Genomic DNA, 14,841 nt, shown 5'->3' with positions numbered 1-14,841 from the left:
GAGGGATAATGAAAAAGGCAACATCCCGTAGGCACCCTAGCGCCGGCATTGTGCTGTTGAAGACAGGGACTTAGAAATTGTTAACAAAAAAGAAAGTTCGTCCTGAAGCACATGCCGCATATAATCAAAACAAATACAAAGGCGCAGAAGATGGTTTAAGCAGGTTGTGAATTTTCAAACACGATCTTTTTATACAAAATGAAGATATCTAATTCATTGCTAATGTTATATTGAACCTATTGTTAAACAGCTCAGTCAATGTCATGGCTTCTGTGAAGTATATAACATGGCCGTAACATTGTCTTGGTATACATTAATTTCGATTTCGTTTCGTTTTTCGTAGAACATGTTTCATGTGACATTATATTTCAAGACAATATTCTTCAACGGATTGGTATAGTACGTTAAATGTGTCTCCTTTTTCTATGAAAAAAAAAAATGATTATATAATAATCTTTTTTGACTGAAGTCTGCATTGTTAACATATCATTAAACCACATGACATTATTTCTCTTTATGGAAAGTCGTTGAAATACAAGCGCCTTAAATGATACATGTTATATAAGTTGTCAGTTCTTGTATGATAAAAACAACAGTTAATATTTAAATTAATGAAATTTTCATTATTCATTTTCATTTTTTACAAAGCTATTCCAGCGATAAATGTCTTGATTTTGTAAGAAATGTTTAAATAAATATTGACGTTACGAATTCAGTTTTGAATGATAATTTTATCATTGTAATATTGTATTATATTTATCTTAATATTGGTATTTTAATGTTGAAAAGATTTTTGTTTCAAATCTGTTATATCACTCAAACAAATATCGAGAATATTTCCGTAGAGATTCAATATGTTACTGGTACTGCAGTTTGAAACTTTTTCAAAGAGCACTTTCGGGCCCATTAAGCCTTAAAATGATTTACTTGTATTTCTAAAAAGTTTTTTTTTTATTTTAAAGGTCCTGTTTCGGTTTCCAAAGTTAACTTATTGGCCATTGGAACCATCTCTTTGTTTCTTTTGCATTAGTGGCATTTATTTTAGCTACAGTTATTTATTTGTTATATTATATTGAAGTCAAAATACCACTTTGTTTACAATTTGTTACCTTTATGATAAATTATCTCACATTCAGTCCTACTTTCGTGAAACGATAAGCATCTAACATGCCCTAAATAAATTATTATATCAGCATACAACAAACATTTGCGCTTTCTGAAGAAGAAAAAAGATGTATTCATTTCTGAAGCTCATTGTGCCATTTATAATATATATAATATTCAGCCTGTGAATATATTACAATGAACAAACAAACATACACAGACAAGCATGCCCTATATTGCAAACAGTAAACTGAATGTCTAAGCTGATTGAAGTAGTTACTATTTTTAGCTTAGTCACGTAGAAAGCCAGCAAACATTTTAACAGTATTTCATAAAAGCATTTTTGTCCTAACAGATTATCCTGAGACTACAATCTCATAATAGTTCCAGACCTAAACATTCTTACATATTCAACAATGTGCTATTGAATACAAATCTCCTATTTACTGAAAACAAAGTCTTGTGAGAGTTTGGCTACAGTTGCAATGACAAATTAATTCACTGCGAAAAGAAATATGTTATTTATGCTGAATGAATACTGATTATAATAAAAGATATTTTTTCTCAGTTCACGACAGTATAAACGTGATAACAACAAATAGTATTCATATTAACATCTAGTAATAAAAAGTAAAAAAGATCTAAAATCTTTCACACTGAACTATTAGGAGAAGTTTGAATATATTATTGGATCCAAATCGTACAGTACTAGTTACTGTTTTTGTATACGATAGAATTTTCCTTAGTCGTAAACCATGGCTCTGTCGTAGCACAAGACAATAACATGTCTAGAAAAAGATTCAATTTGCAATTGTTAGGACTCGTTTTTACTTGAAATAATATGATTTTATGGTTATGCAAGACGATGTATCAGTTCCCTGTATGTTTTAAATTAGCTTAAGATAAAGCGCTTGATGAAGTTAGAAAAATAAGTTTCATATTAATTTCTAATTGAGAATATTGTCTCACCTCGATTTTTTCACGAAATTATTGACCGCGATATTAAGTAAATAAGTAAATATTAAAAATATCGACATTATTTCTCTAAGATAAACGTTAAATTACTACTCATGTTACAAGTTTATTGTGAATATTTAACCAATTTGTTTTAAATAATGAAACCATATCAATAGTTATATGAGTATGTATCTTTCATTAACTATTTATGTTCAATTATTCTTAAGCGTTAGCTGTGATACATGAATTGATTTGGTAAAATATGTGTCTGTTTTGTTAATATTAAATGGATCATTGAATTACGTTGTAAAAGGTATTTCTATTTTGGTATTAAAAAGTTTAAAAAATATAAACATGTTTGTTATTTACAGTTCTAGGACATTAGCAACCGCCACAACAAAAACGGATTGCTGTTTTCTTTTCATTTAGACCGGTGATCCAGATATAGCCACTTTTGATAAGCATTCTCCTAATTTTACCCTACTGCTAGAATCGAAGATAACTAGCATTCGTCCCCATTATAAAGCCATACCAGCCTGTACATCCGTGCAGTGTGACGAGGCACTGTACTGTTTATAGCTCAATCTTTGCACTTTTTGAACGGACTGTTCCAAATTCACAGCTGGACAAATCCATTACGCATTTTCGGCAGGCTATGCTATGATCAAATAGATTTCAATGGGAATTATCATGCTTATATGGGTATTGCTTAGAAGAAAAAAACACAAAAATTGTATACGATACATGTACATACACATATACGAACTATTTGATAGATTAAGAACAACGTTTAGTTTTTACATCTGTCTTACTTTCTATTCGGTGTGTCGTATCTGCTATTCTATGCAAGTGTAAAATGCGTTTTAAAATGAGTCCATGCTTAATACTAAATATATAAATTCTTATAACGCATGAAAACGTACTTATTACTTGACCAAAAATATATTAACGCTCTGAATGTAACTTTGTCTTTGTAATTGCGTAATAAAACAGTCTATGAAATTATTTTGTTGCATCATTAAGTATTTGCCTTCATTCATGTGATAAAAAAGAATATACCGAATAACATATATTGTTTTATAATATATGTTATATACTTAAAGTATGACATGATTCATTACAAGGATGTCAAAAGGTGTCCCCTTATTTTCTATATCTGTATCTTCATAAATATATAAATACTCTAGCTTTTGACAGATCGTCATAATATTGTGAATAGTAGTATGTATGTCAACAAAAAAGTGAACGCATCTATTAGTTCTATTGCTTAACTTTGTACAACACAACAAAAGCTTAAAAAGAATTATTCTATATGGCCGTCATTCTGTAAAAGGTTTCGAACAATAAATAAATTAGTAGATAAATGGTAAATGTGCATTGTAACATTTAAAATAAATACAAATGTACATACTTTAAAATTCCAAGTACATGGACTATATTGTCAACATAAATTATAAAATGTGAAAACCATCGAGAACAATTAGTGAAATTTGTTGGCTTATGAATATTTGAATCTTTTTCATGACTTAAAATTCACCACAAGAACCCAGGTACCAACTAAAGAAATACTTAATTTTAACGAAAGTTAATGACCCAGATGGACAAAATATATATTAACACATATATAATGAATTGGATTGTCGATTCAGTAATGCAACAATGAAAACAACAAACAACAAAGAATAACAAAGTGATAACGGAACAAAGAACACATAGCGTTTATTATACAGTCTTATATCAACCGAAACAAACAGAATTAACTCATAGCTGTAACTGAATGTTAAAGAAGGTATAGTCCTTTGGCAATTCTGTACTTGATGTAAATGTTGTACCAAAGAAGAAGGGAATTTGATTTAAAAAATAAAGATAAAAAAGATATACTCTTTGGTGGCTGTAATGTAACAATCCGCTCTGAAGGTCCTTTCACCAATGCGATAATTAAATATTTTTGGAATTATTAATAATTGAGTTTGTTAAGCTGACCATAACAGTGATAAGAAAAAAACAAGCTTGGCAACAAAGTAAATAATTAAATAATAATGCACCAACTCATGTGAAACGAGCAAAAAAGTGTGATCAAATATTGGTTTGTCAGAAAATATGACATTGGAGAAACCTGACACATGCAACTGCAAATGAAGACGAAACAGAAATATAAATGTTCTAGATAATTCAGATATATGGATTTTAAAAAATCCGATCGGAATAATTCTGAGAAGGCAAGTTTTTAAATATACTTTATATATACTGATAATGCACTTAGTCGATAAAAACAAAAGCATTACTTTTGGCAAACTGATCAGCAAAGATAGTTCTATGAAATAAAAAGAAAACGAGTTTACCACCAGCTAAATTAAACGGTTTATTTCGTTACTGGTTCGCGCTTTTGCAATATTTGTTTTTCTTAGCATTAATACAGTACAATTATTTTATATCTTTTCAACGGTGAAATTATACTTGTATTTTGATTCTGTAATTCCATCCATATATTCTCTGAGCAATTCAAGGCGTACAGTACGTTAAAAAATGTCATAAAGCAATATCTAAAAAATCTTATTATCGGTCTTAAATTGCAATAATTAAATTATTAATAAAAATTCAATTTTGATTACAATCGTTTGGCTTCTAGGCTTTTTGTTATTCCCCCATACTTTCTTATGGAAATTGAAAGACTATATAGAAATTGAAGAACTTAACTTTTTGGATTTAAGCCTAATTAAGTGTTCAAAATCTATTACATGACCATGTTTAGCAATTTCGAAGAGCAAAAATTCCTTACAATAAAAATATGTTTTATTGCATGACATTTCTTTATTTGTTAGGTAACATTATGCATATTTATTTTCTTTTATTTTTTGACCATTTTTCAAACCCCGGTTTTATGGTATCTAGATAAAAAAAGCTATGCAGAAAGTTATAACTTATTCAATGTACTTTAGAGTATATATAAATTCCCCATTAGTCAATAGGAAAGACTATATCACAAATTACCTTGGTGTGATCGAATTCAGATTCAAAGTTACAAATATTTTTGCTAAGAACCAACCCTTTTCTATATGTTGTATAAGGTTCTAATTTAACAAATAATTTGCTTCAATATAAACATTTTGAGCTATTTATTGCTTTTTTCCCGTAAAATGTAAACCAGAGCTCATAAATATTTTTGAATAATTGACAGATTCTCGTCATGAACATTTTAAAACGGTCGCTTTACAGTCGAAACGAAGTCTACGTTAAGTCAATTAAATCGTAATAAAACATTCCAAGAGCATGAATAAATCATGTTTTCTAATTAGTTTGTATGATTAGGATACTAGAATAGTATTGCATTTATCCCAAGAGTGTTTGACAAAAAAACAAAATCAAAAAACAGTTCCATACTACAGATTTGTGCTTGTCTAACGCGTCAAAATGTTCATCTAGACAATTCTAAAAATGCAATAAAATACATACATAGAACCATGTTCATGATCTTGATAGAGGCACATATATTGTTAGTGGTAACAGTTTCATAAAAAATAGTCATGAACAATTTTAAAAGGTAATTACTCTAATTGATATACTTATCAATAAATCAAATATAAATTCAAAGAGTATAGCAACCTTTTGTATATCTTATGATCATAGATTCAGATTTGAAAATCTACCAGAATGTGACAAAATATAACAGGTGATGCCCAGTATGAAAACAAATACACAGACTTTGTGTAAAAAACAAGGACTAACTTATTAGAAATATAGACATTATAGAATATGTTTCCTATATTGAACAATACCTTAACATTCACTTATAATTTATCACAGCAAAACTCGCAGATGCCAAGGAAGAAACATAGTAAAGCAGGGAGAATGGTTCTCCTAATGTCCAAAGTTCGACAGACACATGCTGAAGATCTACACGAACAAAGCAGTCTTCTTGAAATGATTAAACATACAAGAAACGATTTATAAAGGGAACTTGAAATAATCAAAGGAATAGAAGAAGAAACAAAAGAAGTTGAAGAGCCGGTTGAAGTTATTGAAACAGATACCAGCACAAAAATAAATATCAACCCTAATCTAAAGATTGTTAGACAAATAAAGAAAACAGCAGAGCCAAAAATAGACACTGGACCCCATAAACTGAAGGAATCCAAACAAAGCCACTCAAACACAAATGGAGTCCAGCATTTGTCAAAACAAAGAAAAAGTGATGATGCTTCAAAACATGAATTAACGAAAAGAGCACCTTTTAAATGCTAATAAAAATGTAAAGAGGAAAACAACAACAAGAAAATGCTCCTCTACTGAAGCCAGTGAAAAGACCAGTATTTGACAATAAGTTACTCAGTCATTTTTGTTGTTTTGTAGCAATGTGACAAGTTTGAAGTAAAGTAATTTGAAAAGTGATTGTGTTCTTCAAACGGAAATGATTGGAATTTATTTCTCTTTAAAAATATTTCGTTTTTAATAAAACTATTTTCGTTTTTAATCACATTTTTAGAGAAACGAACCAAAAGAACACCGAGTATACCGGCTATGTAAGGATGTTCAAATTATCCGTCGGAATACACCTCCTCTGACAGAAGCTATCTCTTCTAGTAAATCTGTTATAACGACACGGACACTGGCTTTTTACTTCTTAACTATGAACGTAAAAACAGATGTTTCTGCAATAAAAACCGAAGAACTCCAAATGCCGATCTTAGAAAGTTTCTTTATGGGAGTCTTGATTACGAAGTGTGTTCTAAAGTAAGAAGTTTAACTTCTACATGCCGATGACGACTGAAGGCAAGTAACTCTTTAAAAATGAAAATGTATGTAAGATGATCCTTAAAGAAAATGCACTGAGGATGAAGGTACTGGAATTAATATTTGTGTACCAGTTAATGACAACCTCGGCTTATAATTTGTATGCAACACAGTTTGAAATCGTTTAATCACTCCCCCTTTTTTAGAGTTATTAAATTAATTATTATTACATGCATATCAACCCAAAATTGGAAATAGTTTAAACGCTTTGACTCATTACAGGTTACAATTGAACAAATATATTCTGGTTAAAAGCTATATATATCTTTATTATCTTCATTTCAAGTGCACCGGTTGATCTTTGGTATAATTTGAAATTTTATATTTTTATGATCATTTCTGTTCAAACATTTTTTTTTATCTCAGTGGAACTTTTACGTTATGTTAAATTATACTATAAATGCATTATGATGTCGGATAACGTTTCCTCCAATTTATATTGTTTTGTTAACTTTTCTATAAACATTAAATTTTGTATTTCAGTCCTATGATGATATCAGTTTTGTATTCGATTAACTGAAATTTGCCAGGGGATTAAAATTCTGTTTTTTTTTTGTTTTTCTTTTTTTTTTTTTTTTTTTGATAATTTCCGTTTCATGTCTGTTTGTCTGTTTAACGAAGAAGAACATAGTTCTTAAGCAGGTTAATCTTCATTCAATAAAGTTGTCCCCGGAGGCAAACGAATTTCGAGAAAGTCATGAACATATTATGAATTGCTAAGGATACGACAGTATTGCAGTTCAAGTCAGTTAGACTGATATGATTTTTACTATCCCTGTATTTTTATTATCCTTATAATGTTTAATTCAGACAGGACGGTTCACACATAAAATGTTTTTACTCTCAGCAAACATATTTCACCTGACAAATCAAATATCTGGAAAAAGTGATCCCTCGGAAGCATTTAATTCAGCAAAATTATACATAAATTGCAGACTCCGTTTGATTGAGTCTGTACATGAGGGATAATGAAAAAATCCAACATCCCTTACGCACCCTAGCACCGGCATTGTGCTGTTGTAGACATGAACTTAAGAAGAAATTGTTTACAAAAGCGAAAGGTCGCATATAAACATACACAAAAAATACTCAACGGCACGGAAGATTGTTTAAAGCAGATTGTTAACTTTCCAACACGAGCTTTATAATGAAATGGAAAATATTAAATTAATTGCTAATGTTATATTAAACCTGTACTTAGTAAGTCCGTAACTGCTCAGCCTATGTCATGGCTTCTATGAAGTGTGTTACAAAGCCGGTCACATTGTCTTGGTAAACATTTATTTCGATTTCGTTTCGTTTTTCGTGGAACTTGTTTCATCTGACATGATTTTACAAGACAATACTCTTCAACGGATTGGTATTATGCGTGAAATGTGTCTTTTTCTCCTATTAAAACAAAAATTACGTATGGCTGAAGTCTGCATTGTTTACATATCATCAAACCACCTTGACATTATTTATCTTTATTGAATGTCGTTGAAATACAAGCGCCTTAAATGATACATTTTATATAAGCTGTCAGTTTTTTTTAAGAAACAACAGTTATATAGTATTTTAATTAATGAAAGTTCCATTTTTCATTTTTATTTTTGTAAGCGATAAATGTATTAATTTTGAAAGAAATGTTAAAATAAATATTAACATTACAAATTCAGTTTTGAATTATAATTGTTTCAGTGAACGAAACAGAAAAAAACGTCGTATTTTTTTTTCAATCTTTACATTGGTATTTTAATGTTGAAAAGATTTTTGTTTCAAATCTATAATAATACTCGAACAAAATATCGATATAATTTCCGTAGAGTTTCAATATGTAACTGGTTGTATTCGTCGGTGAGTGATTGTTCCTACTGCAATTTGAAACTTTTTCAAAGAGCACTTTGGGACCCATTAAGCCTAAAAATGATATTAACTGTATTTCTAAAAAGCTTTTTTTGTTTTAAAAGTCCTGTTTCAGATTCCAAAGTTCACTCATTGGCCATAGGAACCATCTTTTGCTTTATTTGCATTTATTTCGGCTACAGTTATTTAGTATTTTAAACGGAAATCAAAATACAATTTAAAATTTTTATCATTATTATAAATTATTTCACATTCAGCGCTGCTGTCGTCAGACGATAAGGATCTAAATAAATCTAAATACATAATTGTATCAGTATATATAACAAACATTTGCGCTTTCTAAAGAAGAAAAACTATATTCATTTCTTAAACATGGCTCTGAAGTAGCAATCGAAAGTGACCTTGTCTAGAAAAAGTTTCAATTTGCAATTGATGGGAATCCTTTTTTACTCGCAATAATATGCTGTTATGGTTATGCCAGACGCAAAAACTTAAACGATGGATCATTTCCTCGTGTGTTTTAAATTAGATTAAGATAAAGCGCTTGATGATGTTGAATATTAATTTCTAATTGAGAATATTGTCTCACCTCGATTTTTTTCACGAAATAGTTGACCGCGATATTAGGTAAATAAGTAAATATTAAAAATATTGACATTATTTCTCTAAGATAAACATTAAATTACTACTCATGTTACAAATTTATTGTGAATATTAAACAAATTTGTTTTAAATAATGAAACCATATCAATAGTTATATGAGCATGTATCTTTCATTAACTATTTATGTTCAATTTTTCTAAAGCGTTAGCTGTGATACATGCATTGATTTGGTAAAATATGTGTTTGTTTTGTTAATATTAAATGGATCATTGAATTACGTTGTAAAAGGTATTTCTATTTTGGTATTAAAAAGTTTAAAAAATATAAACATGTTTGTTATTTACAGTTCTAGGACATTAGCAACCGCCACAACAAAAAATGGATTGCTGTTTTCTTTTCATTTAGACCGATGATCCAGATATAGCCATTTTGATAAGCATTCTCCTAATTTTACCCTACTGCTAGAACCGAAGATGACTAGCATTTGTCCCCATTATAAAGCAAGACCAGCCTGTACATCCGTGCAGTATGACTAGGCTCTGTACTGTTTATGGCTCAATCTTTGCATTTTTGATTTTAAAATCTTTAACATTTGGAACGGACTGTTCCAAATTCACAGCTGGGCAAATCCATTACGCATTTTCGACAGGCTATGCTATGATCAAATAGATTTCAATGGGAATTATCATGATTATATGGGTATTGCTTAGAAAAAAACACAAACATTGTAGAACGATACTATACGAACTCTTTGATAGATTAAGAACAACGTTTAGTTTTTACACCTGTCTTACTTTCTATTCGGTGTGTCGTATCTGCTATTCTATGCAAGTGTAAAATGCGTTTTAAAATGATTCCATGCTTAATAATAAATATATAAATTCTTATAATGCATGAAAACGTACTTATTACTTAACCACCAAAAAGATATTAACGCTCTGAATGTAGCTTTGTCTTTGTAATTGCGTAATAAAACAGTCTATGGAATTATTTTGTTGCATCATTAAGTATTTGCCTTCATTCATGTGATAAAATAGAATATACCGAATCACATACATGTATATTGTTTTAAAATATATGTTATATACTTCATGATTCATTACAAGGATGTCAAAAGGTGTCCCCTTATATTCTATATTAGTATCTTCATAAATATATAAATACTCTAGCTTTTGACAGATCGTCATAATATTGTGAATAGTAGTATGTATGTCAACAAAAAGTGAACTCATCTATTAGTTCTATTGCTTAACTTGTCATTCTATAAAAGGTTTCGAACAATAAATAAATAAGTAGATAAAAAGGATGTGTGCGTTGTAACATTTAAGATAAATACAAAGGTACAATCCAGTACATACTTTAAAATTCCAAGTAAATGGACTATATTGTCAACATAAATTCTAAAATATGAAAACCATCGAGAACAATTAGTGAAATTTGTTGGCTTATGATTATTTGAATCTTTTTCATGACTTAAAATTCACCACAAGAACCCAAGTACCAACTAAAGAAATATTTAATTTTAACGAAAGTTAATGACCCAGCTGGACAAAATATATATGAACACATATATAATGAATTGGATTGTCGATTCAGTAATGCACCAATTAAAAGAGCCAATTTAATTTAAATAGAATGTAATAACAAAGTGATAACGGAACAAAGAACGCATAAACCCGCTAGCCGCATGAGTTCGAACCCCGTCAGGGGCAAGTCGTTGTTATCTTGAGCAAGAAACTTTACACACATTGCTCAGTACTGGTTGGTTCCAGGAACGGATTCGAAAGTCTGTCTATAAGCTTATAGCTTCCTACACAATCGAACTAAAATAAATTCTGTATAAACCAAAGAACGCATAGCGGTTATTAAACTATCTTATATCAACCGAAACAAACAGAATTAACTCATAGCTGTAACTGAATGTTTAATCAGGTATAGTCCTTTGGCAATTCTGTACTTGATGGAAATGTTGTACCAAAGAAGAAGGAAATTTGATTTAAAAAATAAAGATAAAAAAGATATACTCTTTGGTGGCTGTAATGTAACAATCCGCTCTGAAGGTCCTTTCACCAATGCGATAATTTAATATTTTTGGAATTATTAATAATTGAGTTTGGTAAGCTGACCATAACAGTGATAAGAAAAAAACAAGCTTGGCAACAAAGTAAATAATTAAATAATAATGCACCAACTCATGTGAAACGAGCAAAAAAGTGTGATCAAATAATGGTTTGTCAGAAACATATGACATTGGAGAAACCTGACACATGCAACTGCAAATGAAGACGAAACAGAAATATAAATGTTCTAGATAATTCAGATATATGGATTTTAAAAAATCCGATCGGAATAATTCTGAGAAGGCAAGTTTTTAAATATACTTTATATACGAGTATACTGATAATGCACTTAGTCGATAAAAACAAAAGCATTACTTTTAGCAAACTGATCAGCAAAGATAGTTCTATGAAATAAAAAGAAAACGAGTTTACCACCAGCTAAATTAAACGGTTTATTTCGTTACTGGTTCGCGCTTTTGCAATATTTGTTTTTCTTAGCATTAATACAGTACAATTATTTTATTTCTATTCAACGGTGAAATTATACTTGTATTTTGATTCTGTAATTCCATCCATATATTCTCTGAGCAATTCAAGGCGTACAGTACGTTAAAAAATGTCATAAAACAATATCTAAAAATTCTTATTATCGGTCTTAAATTGCAATAATTAAATTATTAATAAAAATTCAATTTTGATTACAAACGTTTGGCTTCTAGGCTTTTTGTTATTTCCCCATACTTTCTTATGGAAATTGAAAGACTATATAGAAATTGAAGAACTTAACTTTTTGGATTTAAGCCTAATTAAGTGTTCAAAATCTATTACATGACCATGTTTAGCAATTTCGAAGAGCAAAAATTCCTTACAATAAAAATATGTTTTATTGCATGACATTTCTTTATTTGTTAGGTAACATTATGCATATTTATTTTCTTTTATTTTTGACCATTTTTCAAACCCCGGTTTTATGGTATCTAGATAAAAAAAAAAGCTATGCAGAAAGTTATAACTTATTCAATGTACTTTAGAGTATATATAAATTCCCCATTAGTCAATAGGAAAGACTATATCACAAATTACCTTGGTGTGATCGAAATTCAGATTCAAAGTTCCAAATATTTTTGCTAAGAACCAACCCTTTTCTATATGTTGTATAAGGTTCTAATTTAACAAATAATTTGCTTCAATATAAACATTTTGAGCTATTTATTGCTTTTTGCCCGTAAAATGAAAACCAGAGCTCATAAATATTTTTGAATAATTGACAGATTCTCGTCATGAACATTTTAAAACGTTCGCTTTACAGTCGAAACGAAGTCTACGTTAAGTCAATTAAATCGTAATAAAACATTCCAAGAGCATGAATAAATAATGTTTTCTAATTAGTTTGTATGATTAGGATACTAGAATAGTACTGCATTTATCCCAAGAGTGTTTGACAAAAAACAAAATCAAAAAACAGTTCCATACTACAGATTTGTACTTGTCTAACGCGTCAAAATGTTCATCTAGACAATTCTAAAAATGCATAAAATACATACATAGAACCATGTTCATGATCTTGATAGAGGCACATATATCGTTAGTGGTAACAGTTTCATAAAAAATAGTCATGAACAATTTTAAAAGGTAATTACTCTAATTGATATACTTATCAATAAATCAAATATAAATTCAAAGAGTATAGCAACCTTTTGTATATCTTATGATCATAGATTCAGATTTGAAAATCTACCAGAATATGACAAAATATAACAGGTGATGCCCAGTATGAAAACAAATACACCGACTTTGTGTAAAAAATAAGGATTAACTTATTAGAAATATAGACTTTATAGAATATGTTTCCTATATTGAACAATACCTTAACATTCACTTATAATTTATCACAGCAAAACTCGCAGATGCCAAGGAAGAAACATAGTAAAGCAGGGAGAATGGTTCTCCTAATGTCCAAAGTTCGACAGACACATGCTGAAGATCTACATGAACAAAGCAGTCTTCTTGAAATGATTAAACATACAAGAAACGATTTAAAAAGGGAACTTGAAATAATCAAAGGAATAGAAGAAGAAACAAAAGAAGTTGAAGAGCCGGTTGAAGTTATTGAAACAGATACCAGCACAAAAATAAATATCAACCCTAATCTAAAGATTGTTAGACAAATAAAGAAAACAGCAGAGCCAAAAATAGACACTGGACACCATAAAACGAAGGAATCCAAACAAAGCCACTCAAACACAAATGGAGTCCAGCATTTGTCAAAACAAAGAAAAAGTGATGATGCTTCAAAACATGAATTAACGAAAAGAGCACCTTTTAAATGCTAATAAAAATGTAAAGAGGAAAACAACAACAAGAAAATGCTCCTCTACTGAAGCCAGTGAAAAGACCAGTATTTGACAATAAGTTACTCAGTCATTTTTGTTGTTTTGTAGCAATGTGACAAGTTTGAAGTAAAGTAATTTGAAAAGTGATTGTGCACTTCAAACGGAAATGATTGGAATTTCAAACTTTTGTTTCTCTTTAAAAATATTTCGTTTTTAATAAAACTATTTTCGTTTTTAATCACATTTTTAGAGAAACGAACCAAGAGAACACCGAGTATACCGGCTATGTAAGGATGTTCAAACTATCCGTCGGAATACAGCTCCTCTGACAGAAGCTATCTCTTCTAGTAAATCTGTTATAACGATACGGACACTGGCTTTTTACTTCTTAACTATGAACGTAAATACAGATGTTTCTGCAATAAAAACCGAAGAACTCCAAATGCCGATCTTAGAAAGTTTCTTTATGGGAGTCTTGATTACGAAGTGTTCTAAAGTAAGAAGTTTAACTTCAACATGCCGATGACGACTGAAGGCACGTGACTCTTTAAAAAATGAAAATGTATGTCAGATGATCCTTAAAGAAAATGCACTGAGGATGAAGGTACTGGAATTAATATTTGTGTACCAGTTAATGACAACCTCGGCTAATAATTTGTATGCAGTTTGAAATCGTTTAATCACTCCCCCTTTTTAGTGTTATTAAATTAATTATTATTACATGCATATCAACCCAAAATTGGAAATCGTTTAAACGCTTTGACTCATTACAGGTTACAATTGAACAAATATATTCTGGTTAGAAGCTATACATCTTTATTATCTTCATTTCAAGTGCACCGGTTGATCTTTGGTATAATTTGAAATTTTATATTTTTATGATCATTTCTGTTCAAACATTTTTTTTATCTCAGTGGAACTTCATCATTATATTAAATTATACTATAAATGCATTATGATGTCGGATAACGTTTTCTCCAATTTATATTGTTTTGTTAACTTTTCTATAAACATTCAATTTTGTATTTCAGTCCTATGATGATATCAGTTTTGTATTTGATTAACTGAAATTTGCCAGGGGATTAAAATTCTGTTTTTTTTTGTTTTTTGTTTTTTGTTGTTGATAATTTCCGTTTCATGTCTGTTTA

This window comes from Ruditapes philippinarum, unplaced genomic scaffold (assembly GCF_026571515.1).
Source record: "Ruditapes philippinarum isolate M1 unplaced genomic scaffold, ASM2657151v2 ctg171_1_1_1_1, whole genome shotgun sequence".
Classification (NCBI taxonomy): domain Eukaryota; kingdom Metazoa; phylum Mollusca; class Bivalvia; order Venerida; family Veneridae; genus Ruditapes; species Ruditapes philippinarum.
Note: the sequence above shows the minus strand (reverse complement) of the source record.